The sequence below is a fragment of the Strix uralensis genome, chromosome 9, assembly GCF_047716275.1.
Source record: "Strix uralensis isolate ZFMK-TIS-50842 chromosome 9, bStrUra1, whole genome shotgun sequence".
NCBI lineage: Eukaryota > Metazoa > Chordata > Aves > Strigiformes > Strigidae > Strix > Strix uralensis.
The window spans coordinates 13,526,997-13,551,310 of NC_133980.1; the positions used below are offsets into that span (position 1 = coordinate 13,526,997).

A 24,314-nucleotide genomic window follows, 5' to 3' on the forward strand; every position below is an offset into this window, starting at 1 on the left:
AGTGAAAATATATCCATAGTTCTGCAATATAATTTCAGTTGGTCTGGAAAGCAAAGGAAAGGTCTTGCAAGGGGCACTGCCTGTACAGACTCCCAAGATACTTCAGGCCAAAGGGTCATGTATCCCAGGAACCTTCCCCCAGTAGTGGTCAGGGATGGACAGTTGTGGGCAGAGTGTACTCACATGGCAGGTACACAGTGACCCTCACACACAGGGTATTGTCAGCAAAAGCAGCAGCTTATGGGCTTCCTGAATCAGGATTTGCCTCTGAACCGCTGTGCTTAAAAGCCACTGATGGACCTCTCCTCTGGGGAGCTGTGTAATCCTTTCTGGAACACATTTATACAAGCTGCAATAAATAAGGGATTTGGGAGATTTTAAGACATCAGTATATTATTTTCACCAGAGTAGATGTGTGGCTGAGAAAGACCTACCGCTAGGCTATGTTAGAGTTTTCAGAAGACATGGAGGTTGCTGCAAAATATACCTGCACACACGTTTACACACCTGGATGGCAAGAGACATTGCAGCAGCACTTCCTCAGGTTCCTCCAACATTCGTTACACTAAAACTCAGACCCATCTGAGCAAACCAGGGATGGGTTCTCCTACAAAAAGGCATCTTCTGAAATGAAGGTAGATGAAACAGGGCAGGGGAGGGGGCCTGCAACCCACCCTCTCATTCAGGACACTAAGAGCACATCTGGTCTCAAGGGTACTCTCTTGGTGGACATCCTGAGCATGCTGACATAAGATGGAGTGTGTTGATTTCACAGTGTAGCAACTGACAGACAGGTTCTCAGCAAAATCTGAACCTCCAAGTTCTGGAGGAGAGGTCCTCTTTCTTAAGAGCTTCTGACTGCTGCAGCTGAGGTTGACACATGGAGTGAAAGCACACTGAAGAACCCACCTTCATCCACTTCCACCTTCAGGTTATCCAGCACTACTGAAGAAACAAGTATTTCATTTGGAGAGGACGTTATTCTACCCTTGCAAATGGACTCTTACCCTACTCCAGCTCCCCAAGCTTTCATGAGCACTGTTACTAATTTGAGAGAGGAATTGCTGGCTTTCAGAGAAGAGTAACACCAGTCTCCATAATGACACCTCCAACAGCCCAGGGGCATGTTATGGAGAAGTGTACGCTGCTGCTCAGGCTCTTGGTGTAGCTCCAGCATCTCCTGTGAAGTTACACCAGGGTGAATTTGGCTCGTGCTTCAGCAAGCGAGGCCACATACCACTTGGACAATTGCCTCCATGCATGACACACACCACAAGTCTCAGCTGGATTTGCTGCTTCTGAAATGAAAACACTTTGCTCGCTTTCCCCAGCCATAGCTTGGTAATCATTACTAGACACTTATCAACTAGGCGGCCTTCATTTCCTGAGAGCCTGGACCTAATTACACCAGGAAATGCTCCACTTTTTCTTGAGACACTGAGAAATGTTGGTTTCTCAGCCCTCCTCCTATAAAGTCAAACTTTGCCCTGATTAGTAGAGGGTAGGGGAGGAAAAAAATGCAGCCAAATCTCAAAAGGCAAACTGCAGTGATTATTCACAGAGATGCCCTGGCTTCACTCTACATCATTAATAATAACAATAAAATGTCACAGCTATTTCACCTCCCCTCCCTCCCTTATTAATCTTAGCTGAGCCCTGTGAGGCCCCTGCAAAGAGGTATCATTTTCCCCGGCTTGCAGGTAAGGAGTCTGATGTCTCGCGGCAAATCAGAACCAGATCTCAGGGTCACTGGCTCCTAAGGGCATTCCTCGAAGGAGTGAAACAAACCCTCTCAGCTCCGTTTCTTTATCAGGACATTCAGTACAATGGTGGGATGAAGGAGCCTTTGCCAAATGTTCTGCACACAAAGCAGCACTTTCAAATCCCGCCTTTGTGCCACGGGGCTGGCTGGGATGTTGAGTTACAATCGCCCGCTTGTAATAGAGCCTAGAATATCACCATCAAATCAAACTGTTGGTTAATTAGTGTATAAAAAAAAACCCTACAAATGCACAGTAATGGAGTTATAATGCTGGTAGCACCAAATCACAAGATCTGCTGCCGCTGCAGCAGCATTGGTTTCACCCTGTGAGCTGCCCAGGAGCTGCCGCCTGTCCCGGCGGGCAGCCAAGCAGCAGCTGTGGGTGCCACATCCAATGGGACAGACCTACAGCAAACCTGCTTGGGGAAGAAAGGCAAGGAAGATTTGTGCTAAGGGGCTGTGCTTCCTCTGACTGAGGTTTCTAGGCAGTCTCACTAATCCTATTATCCTGGCTTGGGAAAGAGCCTACAGTGAGGCAGAGCAGAGCTGTGGGTCCTCCCAGTGCTGCAGTTTTACTTTTGCAAGAGTTGGTGGAACGGCATGGGTGGAATGTGTCAGCTCCCAGTTTGGCCCGTGCATGTGTGTCCAAAGGGGTGACTCAGGAGGAAGTGGGCACATGTCTCTCCTTGAGAGCAACCAAGAGATGTGCCCTCTGCAAAGGGCTGATCAGCAGCACATCCCACATTTCTGACTCGGGGTTTCTCTCCTACGGGTATGTACCTTCATCTTTCTTCTTCCTCCCAGCCCAAAGCTGGAAATAAGACACGGATCTATCACCCTAGGCAACAGCAGTCCATGGACTGGACTCCTGGGGACTGGTATAATCCAGAAGGGAGGCCAGAGCATCAGAGCCAGCACTTCCCATTGATCTCTCCAGCACTGGTGACCAAGCACCAAACTGGAAGCACCAAACAGCCTGAATGAAACAGAGCTGAATTTTTTTGTACCACCATCCTCCCTGGCCTCTCTCAAGAACATGTTGCCAGTGATGCAGTTTATTTATAACCTACAGTAATGCACACGGCCTGGAGATTGCAAACTTGTGCCTGTATTCCCTTGGCATGCCTGCCTGGACTTTCCCTGCAGATCCAGCACACCAGGGAAGTGCTGCAGGCTCAGGGTGCTTTGGCAAAGCACCTCTTTCCCCTGACACGTATTAAGTCCTGACCCTGCAGCTCTGCCACGCTTGTAGCATCTTCTGTGGCCCTTCAGCAGTGCAGGTCTTCCCATTTCAGCCCAGCAGACGGCACTTTTGGGAGCACAGTGTTTTGTGGTGGGGGAAGAGCTCAGTCCTTGGACAGGGAGGCTGCTGAGCCCTGACACCATGTTCCACATGGGCTGCTGCTCAGGCACAGGGACATCTGCAACAGCTGCTTGGAGAACAGGACTTTAGAGAGCAGACGTGTTCACTGCTGGAACAAACACAAATACACTAATATCAACCTCTGAGCAGGTAACGCTTGGTCTGCACAGATTCCTGTACTGGGGTCAGATATGGATAGAGCCAGGCTGGATGCCAGTCGCAACCTGGACAAGCTTAAACACAATGTTCAGCTCCAACTTCTGACACCCTTGTGGCCCTACTTGATGGAAACCCTGTAGAGACACACTCCTCCACAACCTTCTTCATGTCAGGGGCTTAAAAGCATCTACCAGTGGTGGATGATCTTCACTGGTCTCCTATCCACATGCTGGCTCCTCAGTTTCTCAGCTCTCACCGGCACCAGGAAGCAACATCCTGAAGGGTGCATATGTCACTTGCAGGCACAATGCAGGTGCTTATTCTATTACTGCTTGCTTTGCTCTGCCTGCCTGAGACGGGGAAAGCAGCTGTTTGGTGTGGCTCCAGCAAAGGATGGCAGCCCTCCGGAGAGGGAGCCCCACCAGCAACTGCAGGATGAACAGCAGCCCAGAGCCTGTGGTGAGCCGGACACGAATACCGCGCAGCAGCGTATATGGGCGGTGGTGTCTCTCACAGGGATGCTGGCAGGGATCCCCCCCCTGAGCACAGGCTGTTATTACTCACAGCACTGACACGTTCTGCAATCTGGCTGCCGGCTGCAGCCCCACCACTGATGTCACCCTGGCAGGCTGAGAGACATTACCCGCTGTCTGGGGCAAAACTGTTTTCTAGTATGCAAAAAACGAGAAGCTGTCTGCCCTCACTGAGGACGCGGCTGAAGTCATGCTCCTGCCAGAAGCAAGTGCTTTCCAAACACTTCCGAGGGGAGTCAGGGTTTCTGCTTTTAATTCGTGGCTCTGGTTCTGACTTACTGGGAATTCTTCTGCCAGTCACTAAGCACCTCCGTGACTCAGTTTCCTTGTTAAACAGGAGCATGAACCTTTTGGCTCTGGCTGCTGGGAGGTTGAATGACAGCATTTAAATACCTCGGATGACATTTCAGGGCTTAAGACATTGCAAGATTTTTCTGTTGATCTTAAACCTTATGCACCGGTCTCCTGTAAGAGCTCACTCAATGCTTATAAGTGGCTCTTTGTCACTGTTCCCATCCACACCCTGGTTCCTCTTTGAAAGGCAAATACCATAAAAGGCTGTTTATAGAGACTGAGATCTAGAAAGGAGAAGTCAAATAGGGTCAGGCTCACTATGACTTTGCTGCCCTGTACTGCGGCCAGGGAGGGGTGGTTTCCCACTCCCCCCCACGATCCGAGGGGAACAGCAGTCTGTCTGTCCAAGGAGCCTCCGACGTGGGTGGGTGTCTCCTGCCCCTTCGCAAAGAAACGTTTCATCTCCAGTGGAAACAGCTAAGACGGAAAAGGCGGGTGATGCCAAGATTAAGAGAATTAGGAAAATAGCAAGCGTCCCTAATCAATCACACTTGGACAGTGAGGGTTTTATGCACACAAAGACTTCACTTAATTTTTTTTTTTTTGCATTTATCCACAAGAAAGACAAAAATAATCTGGTGGCTGAAAAAATTGCCAGATGTTGATTCACCCTTGCTTTCTGCAAATGTTTCCATTTTGTTGAAAACTCAATTTGCAAACTCAGGAACTACCAAAAGATTTTTTTTTTTTTTTTTTTTTTTAGAAAATAAAACCTTCAAGCAGCTCCAATGACAGCACATGACATGGATGAAGGCAGAGGAACTCTGTCATCTAGCAGACTTCATGCTGCTAACATTTCCCTGGCCTGGAGCAGCAGAACCAAACCAGTCATTCTCTCACAGCCTCGTACCAAGTCTTGGTTTTCCCTGGCATGGAGAAGAGAAAGCTTAAAGAAAAAGATATGTCAATGCAGGGATTTTTAAAACTAACTATATTAATAAACCTTAGTGGAAAGCATTCTAATCATCACCTCATTCACAAAGGTCCTTTAACTTGGTTAAAGATGATCCAGGGCCACAACTGAGAGAGTCAGAGACTGAAATAGAAGCCACAGAAGGAAGCAAGGTAGCCAGGATGTAATGACATCCTATGGGAATCACCCCAAACACCTGAATGGAAACCACAAGCCCTGAGAAATCCCATCACAACCAGTGAGAAGGATCTGCATTTTGCATGTCAGTCCAAAGGCAGCATCTCTAGTACAGCAGCCCTGTAGAAACAGCTCAGGGGTTATTTCAATATTTAAAAAGACATCACTTAAGAAATCATCTATAACTTCATATCTCATCTCTCAGAAGATCCAAAGCACACTAACTCAGCCTGAGTAATCCATAAAACCTAGAGCCTAACCAGTAGGTATGGCTTCCCAGAAAATCTAAACCTATGTTCTGGTTGCAGCAGGTAACGGTACTCCACAGACCATGTGGCCAACACTGGGTTTCCCAGGCCCCGCACACCATCGTGCACCACTAACAACATCTCAGAGCATTCTGTGCTGCAGAGTGCAGGAGCTGCACCACTTTCCAACATTTCTGTTCTAAACATGAATTTACAGCCAGCTATCGATGGATTAAATATGAGGGGGGAGACCAAGTCACAAGTGTATTGTCTCATTTACTCACTTAGCCTCCTGCCATGGGCACCTAACCATAATATTGCATTTAATTTTGTTTACATTTTTAAAAAGAATCACTTTGGACTTACTTTCCACAAAGTCCTTCTGTTTGATTTAGTGCACAACAGCTGTTCATGTCAAAAAGCTGTTGGAAAAACATTCATCTGCTCCCAGACCAGACTACTGTTAAAAAAGCAGAGCATACTTCTAAAATTAAAAAAAAAAAAAAAAAGATGCTTTAAAAAGTACAAGTATGAAGAACTTTTGACAAATGTGTTTTAGTTGTTGCTGAGGCTAATTCAAAACATAAATCCCCGCAGGTGTAACTTCACTGGAAACATGAGGCTTTCCATCCAAAATAAATCTGGGCCACAGAATAAAATCTGCATGACCTAAATGGTGACTTGGTTGGCAACCAGAGGCATGGGCAGACTTGCATAGCTAGCACCACTATTGCATTCAGCCCTCTGGGTTATTATTTACAGATGCTTCCTATGATGACAGCATCCCTCTCCTCCTACTCTTCGGGAGTGCCTCCCCAGCACAGGAAGCTCCTGAGCCTCTCCCCGCGCAGGGAAGCACGGCTCACCAAGCTGAAGTGTCGTGGTGCCAAAACCAGCACATGAAGCCACTCTGCAAGACCACGAAGCAGTGAACAGGGCACAGGTATCTCAGTTGCACTGCAAAACCCAGTGAAGGTTGGCACGGCAGGGCTCATCCGGAGACTGTTTCAGGGCCCTGGGCTGTACCCACAAGCCCTCGAGGTCTGGCAGAGCACACTCAGCTCACGCTGCCAGGCTGCGGCACAGGCACATGCAGCAGAAACATCCCAGGAATGATGCAAATATAAAAAAACCCTGGTTTCCAGTGACAGCAGCAGAACGCTCTCTTGGCTGCCAGACCACAAACAAGCTGGAGATGTTTCCCTCCCTCATCCTACTTGACATGAGACCTGAGTCAAGCTCCTTCTTCAGCAGGTCTCCAAAGGGTTTACGATGAGACCATCCATATGTCTGATTCCCAGCTGCACACAGACCTGTCCTTGCACTGGCAAGGTGAAAAGGCTCTGATTTATGGGGTACTGGTGGCAGCAAAAGCACTGTCTTGTGATGGGTCAGGAGGGACACCACCAACCTTCAATTTTCCACTAACGCTGCACTGGATTTTACACCAGACAAGCAACAGCAGTAGCAGCTTTCAACTCCTCTGGAAAAAACAGAGTTGCTTTGAGAGAAGCACCAGGAAGGACCAGAGCTCCAGACGAACTTTTCAATGGCTGCCCACCTTGGTTTGCCTGGGTGTGCAGGCAGGACAGGGTGGGCTTCTCACTGCAGCTCAAGACTCAAATTCTTTTTCAGGCATGGGCTGATGGCTGCCCACTATGCCTGGATCCCTCAAACCAGGGCTGCAAGGCAACTGCCATACCTTGCTCCTGTGCCATATCACACGCTTTTCTCTTGTGCCCAGCAGGTCAGCTGGCTTGCAAGCACTTCTGGTCCCAAGGAAAGGAGAAGTGCAGGGAAAGGGGTCAGACTTACATGCCCATTAACTGCACAGAATAGTCCTCTTTATCAGCCCTACCATGGAAAAGTTATTACCTACGTATTTGGTGACAGTGGTCCGAAGAGCCAGATCAGAGCAGGACCCGCTGTGCCAGTTGGCCAGTGCAGCCCCAAACACGTGCAAGAAGGTGGGTAACTCCTTCTCCCGTGCCCAAGTCAAATGAGGGCTTTAAGATGCCCTCACCCTGGAGAGCTCATGAATGAGGTTAAGGGAAGGCACCAGAGACAAAGTCTGGAAGAGGATGACAGCAAGAACAAGAGGGATACACAATAGAGCTTAGCTTTTGTAAAGCAGAGGGGCCCAAATCATGCAAAAAGGCTTTACGATCCCTCAAGCAGGAAATAAGTGATGACATACTGTCATGTTGCTGTGTCAACAGCTGACACATCGCAGCAGGACAATTTCACGGACTCCCATGTTATTTTAAAAGCTTTCTTTGAAACTGCAGAGTTAGGGCAGAGGAGCTTCAAGCTTTGCAGAGCAATGGCTCTGAAGAAGACCTCAGCCTGCGTAGAGGAGCCACAGTCAGCCCTGACATCCACAGAAGGCATCTGGGGCTCACCACAGATTGCTGCTGATACAAACCCAAAGCACCAGACTCCCTTCCCTTTCCCCCTCCAAGAAAACAGTACTCTGACACAAAATGTGTTCAAAGGGTTCACTGTTGTCTGGCCCGCACACGCAATGCTTGAAGCTAGCCTGGAAGTCCTCAAGGTTGTGGGCAAAGTTCTGCATGTCTCAAGCAGGCTACAGCACTTCTGAGAGTCTCCTTTATCCTTAAGAGGGGCTTTTTGTTTGCTTTCAACATTATGTACGAGAAACAAAACATTCCTCCATCCTGCTGCTCTCCCTCTCTTTCTTATCAGAAGCAGACACTGGCATTTTCACCAACAAAATTGCCAGGCTGTTTTTCTAAGGGTCTGCATAATTACTTTTTCTGCTTTTTTTTCAGCAGTGGGATGCAGGAGCCAAATCCTTGAGGACCGGCCCACAGGGTCCTGCCATGCTGGAAACCAGGAGGGATATCCCCAGGAAACCTTGGATTTCATAGCGCTGCCAACTAGAACTGCATTTCTGCTTCCAGCAGCGGGTTTGGCATAAGGCACATACTCGGATACCAGCAGAAGGAACAAAACCCATGTTCCCTATGAGCCTCATGGAAAGGCTACCCCTATTCAGCACAAATTCTGCAAAACCCATTCAATCCCTAAGGAACATTTTACAATCTGATTCCATTTTCCAGCCCATGATGTTAGCCTCTGTGTAGATGCATCTCCCACATGGTTTTGCTTTTCAGAGTGATGCTGCTTTTGGGAGAAGTTTGCTAGAGTTACCAAGTGAGTGCACACAACCCTTTCCCTGGAAGGCAACATGTTAGAAAACAGCTTGGGCTCATACATCAGAGTAAGTGGTTTTGCTCATTAACTTAATCATTTACTTAGACCAGCAAAGCCTCCTCTCTGCTCCAGGTTAGTGCCTCCGTCCCCTGCAGCAAGCAGGCAGACACTAGCACCACCAGCAGATCTGCTCTAACCAGCTGCAGCGCTGCCGGCCAAAGCAGGAGGCAGGATCCTGGGCCACGGCCGTGACTCACTCTCCCAGCCCTGCCAAAGAAGTAGTTTTGGAGTGAGGAGGCGAAAGGGAGACTTAAATTAGAAAGCTGGTGAAACAAAATGAAAGAAAATCCTCCTCAGCTCTCCTTGCTTGGATCCAGCAAGGATAAAGGGGAAAAGGTGTGGAAAGTGCGAGAGGTGTCAGAGCACAGCGTGGTGCTGCACCGACACAGAGACAGGCTCTGGTCAAGGAACCTTTTCTTCTACCCGAGGGAATCGCCCTTTTCAGTATTTCACCACCTGCTCTAGTGGAGCGATGACCGTGTCTACAGTGCCGTTTGCCACACAGCACGCGAGCTGATGCACTGTATGGGCATGTCACATGCTCTGTAGGGTGCTGCCAACCACACTGGTGCTGGGTGGGTTTCCCTCACTACCATCTGCTGTAGAACATTAGAAGAAGTAAAACATGCCCTGAATATTTCCCCTACCACTACATATAAGGCTGAATGATTTTGAGTCCACATACAGGTTCAGGAAAGCATCAAGATTAGAACCACTATGGTTAATGGCAAATCTCCTAATGTTAAGCATAGCTCAAAATAGCTCAACCACAGGTAAAGTAGCCCAAAAAACAGATGCTCCAGGTTTGCTTATCCCTTCAAAGCCACTCTCCAAGCCCTCTCTCAATTTGGCAGGTTAAATGCAGCTGTTTCTTACATACTGGCTACATAGCTAGCTGCTGTGCTAGCTATAGGTTGGCACTTCTCCTGCAGCACAAGACAGGCACACAGAAGCAGACCGGGAGCTGCTCAGCCGACGGCTCTGCTCCCCTCCAGCTCACACTTCTCCCTTCTTCACCACAAGGACCCTCCCAAGAAAGACACAGCCGCCTCTGAGCATCACCATAGACAGGCTGGGTCGCAGGGGTCACTATGCACCTTCTGCCCTCTGTGGGCTTACTTAGCAGGTTATATCAAATATGCAGGTAGGGAGATGGGAACTTTTTAGGTTTCCCAGGAAGAAATCCTTAGTTCTCTTACTGTACTTTGACCACAGCAATGAATGACCTTAACAAGACTCAACCATATATCTAGCTGACAAGAAGGGGTTGGAGGTACAGCAGATCAGCATGAAGCACAGCCCATAAATACCAACAGAAGAAATCTGAAACTAGGATGAGTGCCCGGACCACAGATCACATTGCTGTGAAGAAAGCTGGAGACATAGGTTCAGGCTGGCATTAGACTTGTAAAATAATTTCCTGCTTTGTGTTGGTTTAAGGCAGACCCCATTTTTCTGGTCCCTCAAGTCAATGTCTGCTTAGGCAGATTAAGTATATAACGTGCTACTAAAAAAGATTCGAAAAAAATATGAGTGCCAGCGACTTGGACTTAGAACCATCACACTGACCCAAGAGACCCCTGTGCTAGGACCCATCCAGCCATGTCCACAGGCTCAGTGAGGCCAGAGCTGAGAGCGGTGCCCATGGCTGCAGTCAGCACCAAGCATGATGCCAGCCCACAGCAGCATAGCTGTGGTACGCATGATGCCAGGATTATGTGCTGGTAAGGTCTAGCAGCTTTTCCAGCAGGACTTGGTCACATCAGCTCAACACCAGCGAGGACAGCCTGCAGAGCAAGCTCATCCCTGGTCGGAGAAGTGCCACATCTTCTCACCTGTCCTAACTCCCAACATAAACCCAGATGTTACAACTCCAGCATTTGCCACTATAACTTCTGGTTTAATGTGCAAAACAAACTACAACAATTAATTGCACCTCTAAGCATCAGCAGCCAGAGTTTCCAGCACAGAACCTCTCCTATTAATTCTCCCAGCCAACTTTTAAGGTAAAAAGCCATTATTGCATCTGCTGGGAAATGGAGACGAGTCACTTGGGTTGAGTCCACAAGCTGAGGAGAAAGTGGGCTTGGCCATGGGAATGGGCCTGTATCAGCTCTGAGCAGATGGAGTAAGCAGACCCTTGCTTTTGGGGTTCACAGTCATTGCAGGATACACATCCCAGAGCAGTTACAACCAGGTCAAACCTGACCCCTCTTCCTGTGCTTACGTCCCTGATCCAGGATGCTTCCTACAGGAAAACCCATTACATCCTGTCCCACACACACACTTTGCCCAAAAACCTTCCTCGTCAAGTTTCAGCCCACAGCTGAGATTTGATAGCCAAGTTAATAACTCGAGGAGGTGTCAGTTCAGAGCAAGGAGGATGACAGTCAGGCTCACTTTTTCCCACAGCCCTCCGTGCCTGATAAGTGGGACAAGCATCAGGAAAGGGAGGAGGATGCCGTGCCATGGCTCTTGGGAAATCCCGCTGCATGACTGGCTTGGCAGGCTGGATCAGTTCCCAGGCAGGCAGGGCAGATATTGTCAATGAAAGAAAAGGTCTGATTAGGCCTTTCTACCACTTATAATATCAAAATAGCATATTGCTTTCATTTGCAGTCAAGCAGAAAATGAAACTGCGCAAAAAGGAGAAGCCGCAGGTGAAGTGGGCTGGAATAATGTGGTGTCTGCAGGAACGACAGCCTTCAAAGTGCTCTTAATACTCAATTTTTCTCTTGTGCATTGGGAGGTCTGTGAGGTACAAGCTATCAACTCCTACTCACCACCCCATGGGAATCCTCCCACGCTTCTGCCTTTGCATTGCTGGTAAATCGGCAAGTGTCTCCTCCAAGCTACAGCAAGCCCCTGGGAAACACAAGCCGGATGGTCCTCTCGCCCACTCTGATGCACTGAAGGAAGGACATCCTCACTTTCTACCTCCGAGAGCCATTAAAGTGCACGTTCTTCAGTGCAAAGGGGAGCAAAAATGCTTTTGGCTGGCATTTAAACCCAATAATGAATTATGGCTCAAGACTCTGGCCCATAGGCAATCAGCTCCAAAATCAAAACCTGCAGAGGACATCTCCTACATTCTGCTACACAGAATGACAGCTCACACTTTGACAGACTTTGATGCCTTGGGTCTCCCACACCGGGTCCATCACACCCCACTTGCCCCACAGCCTGGACAGAGCCTGGGCTCTCTGGGGCAGGGAGGGTTTGGGAACATGCCTGTACAGTGATTAACAAACTAAAGCACTGACCTTTTGTGAGTCCCTACTGCTATGGCAGCAAAAATAAATAAAAGCAGGAATACCAAAGAATTAATTGAAGGAACCTACTGGAACTCTGTACAGCTTTTTTCCCCTCTTTTTCCTGCATATACTGTGCAAAACCCAGAGTACACAATAGGAGGGAAGCAGCATGCATATGAGAGCACAAACCTAGCAGGTACCCTGCAGTGGGGGATAAAGGCACTGTGAATCTTCAGGCTGTTCCCAGGCCACAGCTTCCTGAAAGCATTAGAGCTCTTATCTAAGCACACAAGTGTGCTCTTACACAGCAGCAGGCATGTTGCAACAGCATGCAAACTGTGTACATTGTACAGACCTACATGCACTTATATATAATGTATATACCATAACAAGGGCAAACTGTATGCCTGGAGTCAAAGCTAGGCGGAAAGGATCAGTTTAGAGGTGGTGCGATGCACCTCAGCTCCAGAATTCAAAGAGCTGGGTTAGAGCCCAAAGGTATTTTTTCACTTTCCTCTCTGTGTTGAGTGTCTCCTCCCCCATCACTCTTATCCTCGGGAAAGGCTGAATGTAAATTGTCTGCTAATTCACAAGAATAACTGAACAAACTGGGCTGCTCCAGGACTTAGCGTACTCCCAAGCTCAACCCAAAACTAGCACCAACAGAGGTCAAGAAAGTGACTGGAAACACCCAGGTTATGAGGCTCAAACCTCAGCCTGCTCAGAGCTCTACTGAACCTGCAGCCCAGCGATTGACACAGGGCCTGGGATGGTGGGAGAAGGCTCGGTGCATGAGCCATGCAAATCTGCCAGCCTTTGCAGGAAGGGGGTACAAAGGGTTAAAGGTAAGGACACTGGTGGCTGTGGGTGAGCAGGATGATGGAGTTGATAAACCCCTGAGTCCTCCCCTTCTCTGGGATGCTAAGATCGGATGGCTTTTGCTGCTTTCAGTAGTCCATGCTGAGACCAGATGCCTTTTCCATACACAAAACTAATTATTTCCTTGCTCTCAAGGAGGAGACACTTCCCTCCCACACATCCATCTAGTTAATGTACATTTACAGCTCCTCAAGAGGAGCGAAAGACCAGGGACCCCCCCATTGCACCTCAGCCGCTTGGCGCTTTGCTCCCTATGAGCAAGCAGCCCCTTTGCTGCTGGAGGGCAGCCCAGCAGAGCAGGGTCCCCTGGGACGTGAAGGACAGCAATCGGGGCCAGGATTTGGGTTGAGCTGGCTGCTGGCAGCACTTCAGCTGGCTGTGCCAGAGAGAAAAAAATAAATAAATAAATAAAATAGGGGGCTGGGGAGTTAATGTCATTAAGTATCTGACAGCTGGAAAATGTGAGCAGCCATTGTTTGCAGCCCCCCTACAGCTCCTCCTGCCAAACAAGTCTGCTGAAAGCACCAGTAATAAAGTGTAAAAGCCAAGACTGGAAATATTGACTCCCCTCTCTGCCCTGCTGCTCCCACCAAGGGAACAGGACAGCTCTGAGCTCACCCCGCCCCAGCTCGTGGGCCCATGGCTTCCCCACACCCCTGTCCTCTGCCCTTGTTCCCCCTTGCTGCTTTGAGGCAGCGGCTCTGGGATTCGTGCCGAGAGGCCAGGGGAGGCCGTGGCAGGAGCTTTCTCATCTTTCACCCGCTCAGAGCAGCTGTGCTCCGTCTCCGCACGCAGCACTGATGTTGCTGCTGTCACCATGGGGGTGAGCAAACTGCTTCAAGCGCAGCTTCTGTCCCCACTGAGCTGCCGTGGGGAGGGAAGGACCAAGCCAGCTACGCCCCACACCACCAAAAACATTGCTTCTGCTCCTTCTCCCAGCTCTACTGACAGGAGATGCTAGAGACCCCTAGGAGCTGCCGGCTGCCAGCTGAAACAAAACTGGTCCTCTCCAGCCAGATAAATGACCCTTACACTGCTTCTTCAGTGTGCATGGATATTTTAGCATTGGCTGCATGAAAAGAGAAAGAAATCCAGAGCTTAAGACACACGGATCATCTTCCACCAGCCAGCAATGGTCAACAACTCTAGGGGTATCAACAGCTTATTTGTCCCTTAACCTTCAGGCCACCTTCCCTTCTAGTAGCTGAACCTGAGCTCACACCACGCTCCCCATGAGCAGGCTGACCACTGACCTGCTCCAGCAGCACACTGAGCCTTCCCCAGTGTCAAATTGATCTGGTGCCAACCTGAGTGGGAGCACCTAGTTTTGGGGAGAAGATGGCAAATTTTGGCTTTTTTCCTTTAAAGCTTCCAGAGGATTTTCATCAAAAAATCTTCACAGTCTTATTCTGAAAGTACTAAACTCAGGCACTGAAACTGCATCCCACTTCACCTCCCAAAATGATAGGCAAGTAAACCAAAGATTCAGTTCCAGGAGGTATTTTCAAGCAACTCCAGCTGCATGGACAGATGTGGGACTCCTTTTCTTAGGTCCATGTAGCAGGCTTCAGGTTTGTATCTGATCACAGGCAGGCACTAGGCTCCACTGCCACATCAGTCAAAAGACTTGAGGGAATTGCCACTGGTCCAGTTCAATCTACCCCACACTCCAACAAGAAATGAAGAACTGCCTTCATAACCGTGTGAGAATTAAAATTGACCTGTGTTCATACCTAGATGATCCCTTTCACATCTTGAATGGATCCTCCTGCATCCCACATCAATAACAAACTCACAACCTACACACAATTTTTTCAATCCCCCCCATGCCATGAAGGCGAGCAGCAGCTGGGAAGCAGCACTTCCAACACGTTTCCCTTTCTTGGAGGAAACAAGCAGATTTGACTATTTTGTTATAACTAGCAGCTAAGAATAGATCCAACCATGTTGCCTTGGAAAGAATAAGCACAGCTCCTTCCCTCTCACACCCCTTGAAAACTCCTGTGGAAACGTAGAGGAGGACCTTGCATGGTGTGCAACTTCTGCATTACCAAAAGACATATTCCCCAGCACATCCTAGAGGAGATGGCAGGTAAAGGGATGTTCAGCTTAGGCTGAACCCACTGGTAGGATACAGAAAGTACCCTCATATTTCAAAAAGTATCCTTAAAACATCTGACAGCGTATCCACCTTCCAGGTTTCAAGTCAAACAGCGGTGTAAGCAAGGATGCGATGGCCAACCAGACACCCACTGCTGGTTGGTCACAAAGGAGGAATTATTTTTGGCTATGGCAGGTTTTCCTCTGTCCTGCAAATCTGCTAACTGCTGGGTTGTTGGAAAAGAAAGAGGGTGGGATTACATCTCTTCCTTGTGCTCAGACACAGGTGCAGACCCATTCTTGCATGCACCAAGTAACACGACTCTACTATAACCCTCTAATTTGAAAGCTCAGGTGTTGTTTAACTGGAATTGCAAAAAAATGGGGTGAGGAAGTAATTGAAAAGAAACCTAGACTTCTGACTACATCTTTTTCACCTCATTGTGTCTCTGTGACCTGGCAGTGTCCCTTTAGGAGTTTGGTGACCATGTTTCATAACCAATCGGTGTCCTGGAGTGATAACACACATACACACTGAGTTATCTCATTAGCTCACTCACATGGGTCAAATCCTGCAAAACACTGAATGACATCAATACCCCTTGACCTTAAGAGCTCTTTGCTCAGGACCTCATCGGATGATACAATTGCAACAGAGCTACAAAAATAGCATGACATGTACACACCCCCACATACATGCAATAGCAATAACTGAGATCCCAAAGGCATTCATTTTCTCACCGCTTCCCCTGCTGAGTCCCACACACTTCCGCAATGAACAGGAGGATTCTGATCAAGGCAATTCACATGGGTATAAGCCACATTTTCCCTGGCATCTTCCTCACTGGATCCACACTAACTCCAAAAAGAGCATCAGAGCACCTCACAGCAGCTTGTTTCAAAGCCTTTGTGCCTCCTTCCAGGCCAGCTGCCTTCATCTACCTTGCCTTTGTCCAACTGGGAAACACACATTTAATTACATTCATTTATGTTCAAACAGAACTACTGAAAAATAAGTGGATTAAAAGCTGGTCTGGAAGAAGAATTAAATGCTATTGTGGTGTAGCACAGCCTGCGTACTTGGGCTGCAATGTAATGCAGGCAATGAGAATTCTCCGGTGCAAGAGGCATTGGGAATTTAATGTTGCAGCACAGCCAACTCTGCTACCTGTGATGCATTTAGCAGATGGCAGAGACCCACAGCCTCATCCATCTACCTTTGATCTTATGTTCCAGTCCTTCCTTCCAAGTCTCAACAGCCATTTAACCACTGTAGAGGCTCAGTGCATTTCTGCAGATGGATCTAAACTGCTCTCTGAACTCACAAGTGTGGGGGCTGCACATATTCATCTCCAGGCAGCAAAAGAGTACACCCACTCATTCATACCCCCACTCCCTTCACTGTCATCCAAGACCCACATATGGATATTCTGCCTGAACACGGGCTTTCCACTGCAGCAGACGGTTAATGCTATAAACGAGCTGGCTGCGTGCTGGCTACTGAGTTTGAACATCAACACCTTCCTGTTCGCACTTCCCACTGGAGACCGTAGTCAGGCCAGCACTGCTCAGCCATCAGCTTCCCAGGAGAGGACCCCTCTGCAGGTGGTGAAGAAGCCAAGACTATGCAATCCTTTCCTACCTCCACCTCAAAGTCCAACTGCACAAGCTAGTAAAATGCTACCAAAAAAACCCCACAATCCTACAAAATCAGAGCCAAAGAGTCAGAGCAGTGAAGTACCAGGCGTGTCTACCCCACGGGTGCAGAGACACCTGACTGTACATAACACACACTAACCACAGACCTGGAAGCAGTGGGTCGGCTCAGCCCAGACATCAGGGCAACACAGATGGGACAAAATAAGCACATTTCCAGGATGCTGTGCTGAAACAAGTTAAGTTTGGCCTGGAGCATCTCTCAGCCAAGGGCATGGTGCTGTACTGCTCCACGGTGACTTGCTGGCCCCGATGCTGGCTACCACAGGACACCCAGTTTCCACATGCTCAAAGCAACCCAGGGGATAGCTAGAAACAAACCTCCAGGACTTGTTAAACCCAACACTTTCCCTTCCAATTTATACCATACCAAGCTGCTGGCCCTCAGAGTTGGCTCTCTGTGGGGAAGAAAAGGAGGGATAGGAAAAAGAAAAATTTGTAACAGCTTTTGCAACCCAGTGAAAAAGTTCAGCAGCATTTGGCAGACCATTAAGACCTGCACAAAACTACTTTGCTCCAGGCTTCCTCTGAGCTTTCTCCCTTCCAGCTTTGCTTGCCTCTGTTCCCTAGCACAGCCAGAATGCAGAAATGGCATGCTCTTTCCTTTAATTAAGCAGCAGCAATTAGGCAACACATTTTTAAGCGGTTCTCTCGCAGCCAAGCTTGCTGTTCCTTGGGAAAAGGCTGGCTTCAGCATTAAACCAGCAGCTGTGTTCAAAGTGCCAAACCACTGGGTCAGAAAGAGGGAGCTTGATATGTCACTAATTACCCCATACCTTTGAATGAACTGCCGTGGCTTCACTCCATTAGAGGTTCGACTTCCTCAGGGTCAGGGTGAGCAGGCAGGGATGCTGCAAGAAGCAGGGGTTTGTCTGATGGTTAAACCAGAGCCTGGGAGACGTACAGGAACAGCCTCAATGAATATTTAGTGTTGTACAAATGCAGCCAGTTACATGGAGTGGTCCCTCTCAGCATGAGCTTGGAGGATTTACCAGCCTGTCCCACAGGCTCTGGGCTAACGTTTACTACAGCAGATTGCATAGCAGAGAGGCTTTTTCCCTAGTCCTTTGGAGCTGAATTCAGAGATTGCTGCCCCCTCCTCAGAAACTCCTTGAGAGGGACCTGGCAGATGAGGGGGAAGGGGACAACTCCCTCACACCGGCAGGGAATTGCACCCAGCTTTCCTCCTCACTCCAGTGGGAACCGGGGACTTCATGTGATCCACGTGGTGCTGAAAACACGTTCCAAAATCCCTGAGAAAAATGCTGAGCGACTCTCCCACAGACAGCATTCAGCAGCTGCAAAGTAAGCAATGCCTGGAGGACGGCGTCCAAGGCACCACGGTTCCGGCTCTGATCCACAGGGAAGCAGCCACATGCAACAGCCACACCGGCACGGGCAGCACCGCCATGCTTGCGCCTCCTTTGTCGCCTCTCCATGCCTTCAGCCTTCACTGGTATATAAGAGCAAGGCCATCTAATCTATGTGTTCAGGGAAGCCACAAGCAAAATTTTAAAAGATTTCCTGGGTTTTTTTTTAAAAAAAGTAATGGTTGTTCCTCCTCTGCTTCTATGAGAGCGAAGGTTGCCAAGGACACCCAGTATATCACACACACATGCTCCACTTCTCTCTCAGCTGAGTGTTTACAAATTTCCAAAGTGCTGAACGTCTTCAAGCCATTCAGCTTCCGCTTTCATCTGTAATATCTATAGTGCTTCTGAGATTTTTCTGCAGCTATCCTAAATTAATGAGGATTGCAAACTCGGCTTCATCTGTAACCATAAAGGTCAATCACATCATTTTGCTTCAACATGCCAAACAGGCCAGAGAAAAACAAACATATGGAGTTTCCCAAAGGAAGATAAATGAAGAGTCCTGTCCAAAAGGAAAGCAAAAGCCCTAAACTAAGAAGGATGATTTAAAATAGTTAATTCTATCTGCCTAGATAGTGGTAACACATGCAATGCCTGGGTGCTAGCAAGATACCCCAAGCTATGTGGGTTTTCCCTGTATTTCCAAGGAGTGATAAAACATTCCTTGCTATTTTAGGAGAATGTCACCATAAAAATTCTGCATTCAAAATTAAATGCAGTTTTGCAGACCTGAGGGGAGCTTGGCAGCTGCAGGACAGCCCCAAGCAGCTTCTCCACAGTCCAGCCCTCAACACTCACGTTACGCTGAGAGCACAGCTGCCAGGGCAGGAATCCCACCCTTGGGAATGGGGAGGGCTTTACAGCCTGAAATCACTGGAAACACCAAATAGCAAGTTCCAGATTAAAAGTCACCTCACTGGATAGCCCTGGTTCCACCAACATGGGCAACCACATGCACTGCATGTCCTGCTCTCCACAGGCTGTCCCATCTGTCCCACCTGGTACCCATCTGGTACCACTCTCTGGGTTCAGTTCCCAAGGAGGTGATGGGCACTGGGAGCATGGAGGACCTGCCTGAGCTCTGAGGTGATGGCATGCAGACTCCCAGCTATCCAGGGATGGGTGGGACATGCCCCATCATGTGCATTTCAGGATCCAAGGATCAGTGGGGTCAAGGCAAAGCCACATCTCCAGCTATGAGACCGGCTAGTTCTGCTCTTGCCACTTGTGCTGCCCAACAGGCTGTCACACTCCAAGGAAGATGCGAAAAGATCAAGTGAAGCAAAAAATATGGTCACGAACAGTTCTGAGTTAAAGGGCTGAAGGACAAACACATCAAATGAGTGATAGTGATCTGAGGGGACTGCACACAGCTGGAAAGTTGAGCTTTCTTGCTCCTGCCAAGGCAGAAGAAAATCCAGCATCCCTTGGTAGCTTCCAAAAGAGTCTCTTTTTCTAGCCATCCCCACTTCCATCTACATGTGACCAGTGGGGAGAAGTGGCTATGTGTCACAACTCACAGCCCATAACCAGAACCCACTGCCATGCTACACACCCTGTGCAGAGACTCAGATCACAATCCCCACAAGCATTGCTCAGGCTCTCAGTGCAAGATACAAAATCATGCTCCAGGTGAAAGCAGACTATGGAATTAAATTACATGTTTGCAAGCTGTGTTTTCTCGACAATCAAAAAAAATCAAATATAAAGAAGCATCATGAAAGCTTCTCCAGGGACCTCACTTTCTAGCCAGTCTTCAGCTCTCAAGGTAATATCCCTCATTTCTAATTCCTGTACTGCTTCATTGCCTTTAACAGCACTTTTCCCAAAATCTGCACTCTCTCTTCTGCCTAAAGCACTAATTTCCATTACCTCAAGAGGTATCAAATTCCAAACCTTTGCTGCAGCTTCAGGTTTTCACACTCTGGTTACAGACACCTCATTAGCCTCCCCACATCTGGTCCAGGCTACAAGGTGTTTGTTCTGCGACACGCCAGAATCAGTCAACACGACTGTCTGATTACATACAGGCTCCAAAATGTCTCATGTATAAAAAAAAGAAATTAAGCAGATGGCCTATGGAGCAGAGATTTGCAATTTTCTTCCTGGAAAACTTCTGGTAACCCCAGTTCCAAAAATAATACTAAGAATAGCCCTCCATGTGAGAAGGAAGCATTTTCTAAAAACCTTTGATCTCTGTGTTCCAGAGGAGAGAACTGACACATTAATTAGAACATATTGCTGAATGGGGTTGCTATCTCACACCATAGGGCAAAACCAAAGCGGGTATTTAAATACTGGTGTCCAGCTCCTGATATAAATTTACTGTGCTTTTTTTCCCCAGAATCTTTTTTCAATTAACAAAGTAGGAACATATCAGTTCAACTCTTCCATAATCCCCACCCATCATCTCTCCCCCAACTCACTGCTCATCTCCTACTAAAATTTCTTTCCAACAGTTCTCACACAGAATTTTATGCGGGTTTGTATCTGCCCTTTTTTAATATGTATGCATTATGAGACTTTCCAAATATAATTAATTTATCTATGGCTACAAGCTTCATTTTGTAAGTGAGGCACTGAGACACTGTGGAGCACAGGCTTGCACTTGGTGAGAAGGGATAAATCCAGGTAGTCAACACTCCAGAATGACCTTGGAGTGCCCCAAAACTCCACAGGCTAAATGTCACACATACACGTGCCCTCCTCCCACCTAGGTTTCATTGCAATCCAGAATTTACAGGAAAACACTTTCCAGATTGGACCTTCTGCATGCACCCTCCTCTCCATGATTTGTCACCACTCTCAGAGGTCATCTATGGAAGACACCCATTTCTGTCCATCTCCTCCCCACATCTTTACCTAATCAGTGTGAAGGGCCCTTGTCATCTAATCCCTCTTCATGAGGAGGCTTCCTCATTTTGGAAAGAGCATCTTCAAGTTATCACTGGCCCCTTCTCCCCATATCCCAGCAGCAGCAGAGCCAAGTCTCAGACACAGGAGTACATTGCAGAGCTCACGTCCTCTTACGAAATTGCCTTTCTGTAGAGGCCACAAGCTGACAGCACTTGTTTGGATTCCTTTCTTGGATGAACCCTTGCTTGAAGCACTGGATTTTCTTCACTTCTTCCACTTTCCTTCTGTAACATGAAGCAATACTTTTTCCCCTATAAATGCTGAAATTGGGAGCATACAACCTTAATTCCAAGGTACTTATAATTTTTGGCCCACGCAGTCTCAGTATCACCCCGCCAAGCACTACTTGCTGCTTGGAAGGCTGACAAAATGTCATCAGCCATAAACAAATGAACTTTAAGGACAGGACAGGGAAGGAAAGGCAAGGCAAGAGGAAAGGCAAGGCAAGAGGAAAGGCAAGGCAAGAGGAAAGGCAAGGCAAGAGGAAAGGCAAGGCAAGAGGAAAGGCAAGGCAAGAGGAAAGGCAAGGCAAGAGGAAAGGCAAGGCAAGAGGAAAGGCAAGGCAAGAGGAAAGGCAAGGCAAGAGGAAAGGCAAGGCAAGAGGAAAGGCAAGGCAAGAGGAAAGGCAAGGCAAGAGGAAAGGCAAGGCAAGAGGAAAGGCAAGGCAAGAGGAAAGGCAAGGCAAGAGGAAAGGCAAGGCAAGAGGAAAGGCAAGGCAAGAGGAAAGGCAAGGCAAGAGGAAAGGCAAGGCAAGAGGAAAGGCAAGGCAAGAGGAAAGGCAAGGCAAGAGGAAAGGCAAGGCAAGAGGAAAGGCAAGGCAAGAGGAAAGGCAAGGCAAGAGGAAAGGCAAGGCAAGAGGAAAGGCAAGGCAAGAGGAAAGGCAAGGCAAGAGGAAAGGGCAATTAAAATTCTACAGTTTTTAACTAGAACTCTAACTCTGGTAAAACCAAATGCAAACAGAATAAAAAGGGTATAAGTAAAGCTGTTCAAAATCAATACTACAGGGTGGTATATGTATTAAGAGCAAATGGTATCAGACACCTATCACTTTTGCTCTTTTGCAATGGTGAAGGATGATGACCTGCAGAGTGACAGCACACTTAGGGACTGGTCTGCTACTGCCTATCAGCAGTTTATGGTAAGTATGAAGCCAGTATGAGGGGAAGACAGGTTATCAGCTCTCTTTGGAGTCAGAGGTAACAGAGTGAGGGGGGGAAGGTGGAAAACACATCTCCAGTTTTCTAAAGAGAGCTCATCTAAGAGCTTTGGCCTGAAGGAGCACATATTCTGTATGGCCTTATCCACAGACATGACTGTAATAGAGACGAATGGATTGAGCTGCTTATTGATGTTTACATCTGACATGGGATACAGGAAAGCAGAAAGTCAGCTACCCAATTTGAGTAGTTGGAATTTGGCATAGCAATCGGACCTATATCCAGTTTCCATCCACTTCAGTACTACTTGGAGGAGATTCTTAACCACTGTTGATGTATCCTGTGCTTCCAGTTTGCGTAAAAGTTAATTTACAAAGAATCTGAGTTACCTCAGAAGAGAATGATGAGAGACTTCCTCTGTCTGGATCTAATAATTCATTATCCAGTGGAGGGGAATTTGCTTATAAGGGTGACCACAGGCGACTCAGTAGAACACTAAGGAACTAACTGTCTTCAACACTAGCTGTAGCTTCATGGTGCTGTGTAGCTGGCTCAGACCGTGTGCTATGACCTTATCCTGTCAACCAGCTCCCAGCAAGGCAGGAGGCTCCCTGAAAGCCATCTGCTTCCAGAACAATACCCTGCAGCCCTGCCCCTGCTCTCAGTCTAGAGTGTTTTCCAACCTGATTGACAGAGGCAGAGGCATCGAGCATCTCCCACGACTGCTGGCACGGCAGAGCACGTGCGGCCATTGCACTGCACGCCACTAAGCAAGGGCTCAGCACCATGAACTCTCTTGCCCTGGGAACTGAAGAATCCCACTACAACACTGAACAACAGGAAGTATTAAATCAGCATCTTCTCTGGAAAAATACCACAAGAAACCACCCACAGGAGTCTTCTGCTCTTGCTCTTTTGGCCCTGAATCCAACTTCCTCAGCAAATTAACCATCTCTAACAGGAAATGCTGCCTTTGTCCGTCCTATCACCTCTGAAACATCTGCTCATCTGCACATGCTGTCAGCATTCTCAAGTAGGCGTCATCTCCCCCTTGGTCTGCATCTGTGACAGGTCCCTCAGTAGGAAGAGCCCTTTCCACAAGCACTCTCCTCCAGGAAAAAATACCTCTTTCATTTTAACCCAGCCTTGGACTTACAAACACAAAGGGTACACCTGCACAGCAAATAATCTGATTTCTGCAGAAATGTAAGTTCTAGAATAACTTGAAGAATGTGGGCTGCTCTTGCAAACAGCATATCTCACAATAACACCAGTCTTTGCAGTCCCACTGCAGGACATGAGCAGCAAGAAATGCAAAGTCTACGCTTTGGGAAAAGTAAACACAAGCTAAACAGAGTCCAGCAGAGTTGGGGTGGGAGCAGGACGGAAGAGAGAGATAAAATGGCTCTGGAAGGTCTGGTCCAGGAGGGAGGGCTGCAAGTAGTGGGTTTTCTCAAGCTAGAATTAAAAAAATCTGAGAGGGGAGCTGAAAACAGCCTTCAAATATATAAAAGGCTGATATATAAAAAGAAAGGTGATAAGGAGACAGGGTCTATCCATTGGCTTAGTTTGTAGTGTGCAAAAATGTTTATCTAGGTATCAGGGAAAAAAAATCCCAACTTCAAGGTCATTTTCCTTTGGGAATTTGGGATTCTCCTTCTCAGGAAGATTTTAAAAACACATCTGATAAATTATCTGGCATGTACCTATTTCATAGCAGATGGCTGGACTAGGTAGGTTTTTTAAGTGCCTCCCAACCCGACATTCATACAGATCTATGATTTTTGAGAATTAATTTCAATTTCTGAAAGATCAACTGCCCTTAATATGAAAATAAACACCCTATTTGTGCTCTGAACTTGCCCAGTTCCAGCCCCCAGCAGACCCTGTTGCGGGTGTGTCAGGTGGACTGCAGAGCCTTCTCCTGGCATTTTGATTTTCTTATACTGTCCTGTGACCCCTCCACCCCACCAACATCCCCATCCTGCCTCCTTCTCACACACAAGTACACAATATTAATATGGCACAGAAATCTATATGACAATCATCTGCATGAAAGGGTAATTTAAATAGCATCACCTACACAGTGTCACTGGCTCCTTTTTTTAAATTGTTTTTTCAAGAACTTTTAGACTTCTGAAGGAGTTGACTGAATCACCAATAAATAAATACA

At 47.7% G+C, this 24,314-nt stretch overlaps 1 protein-coding gene across 5 annotated transcripts in view; it reads right to left on the reverse strand.

Annotated features, from left to right (window-relative positions):
• Positions 1 to 24,314, reverse strand: part of P3H2 (prolyl 3-hydroxylase 2) — a 75,124-nt gene that overhangs the window by 27,329 nt on the left and 23,481 nt on the right. The window lies entirely within an intron of this gene.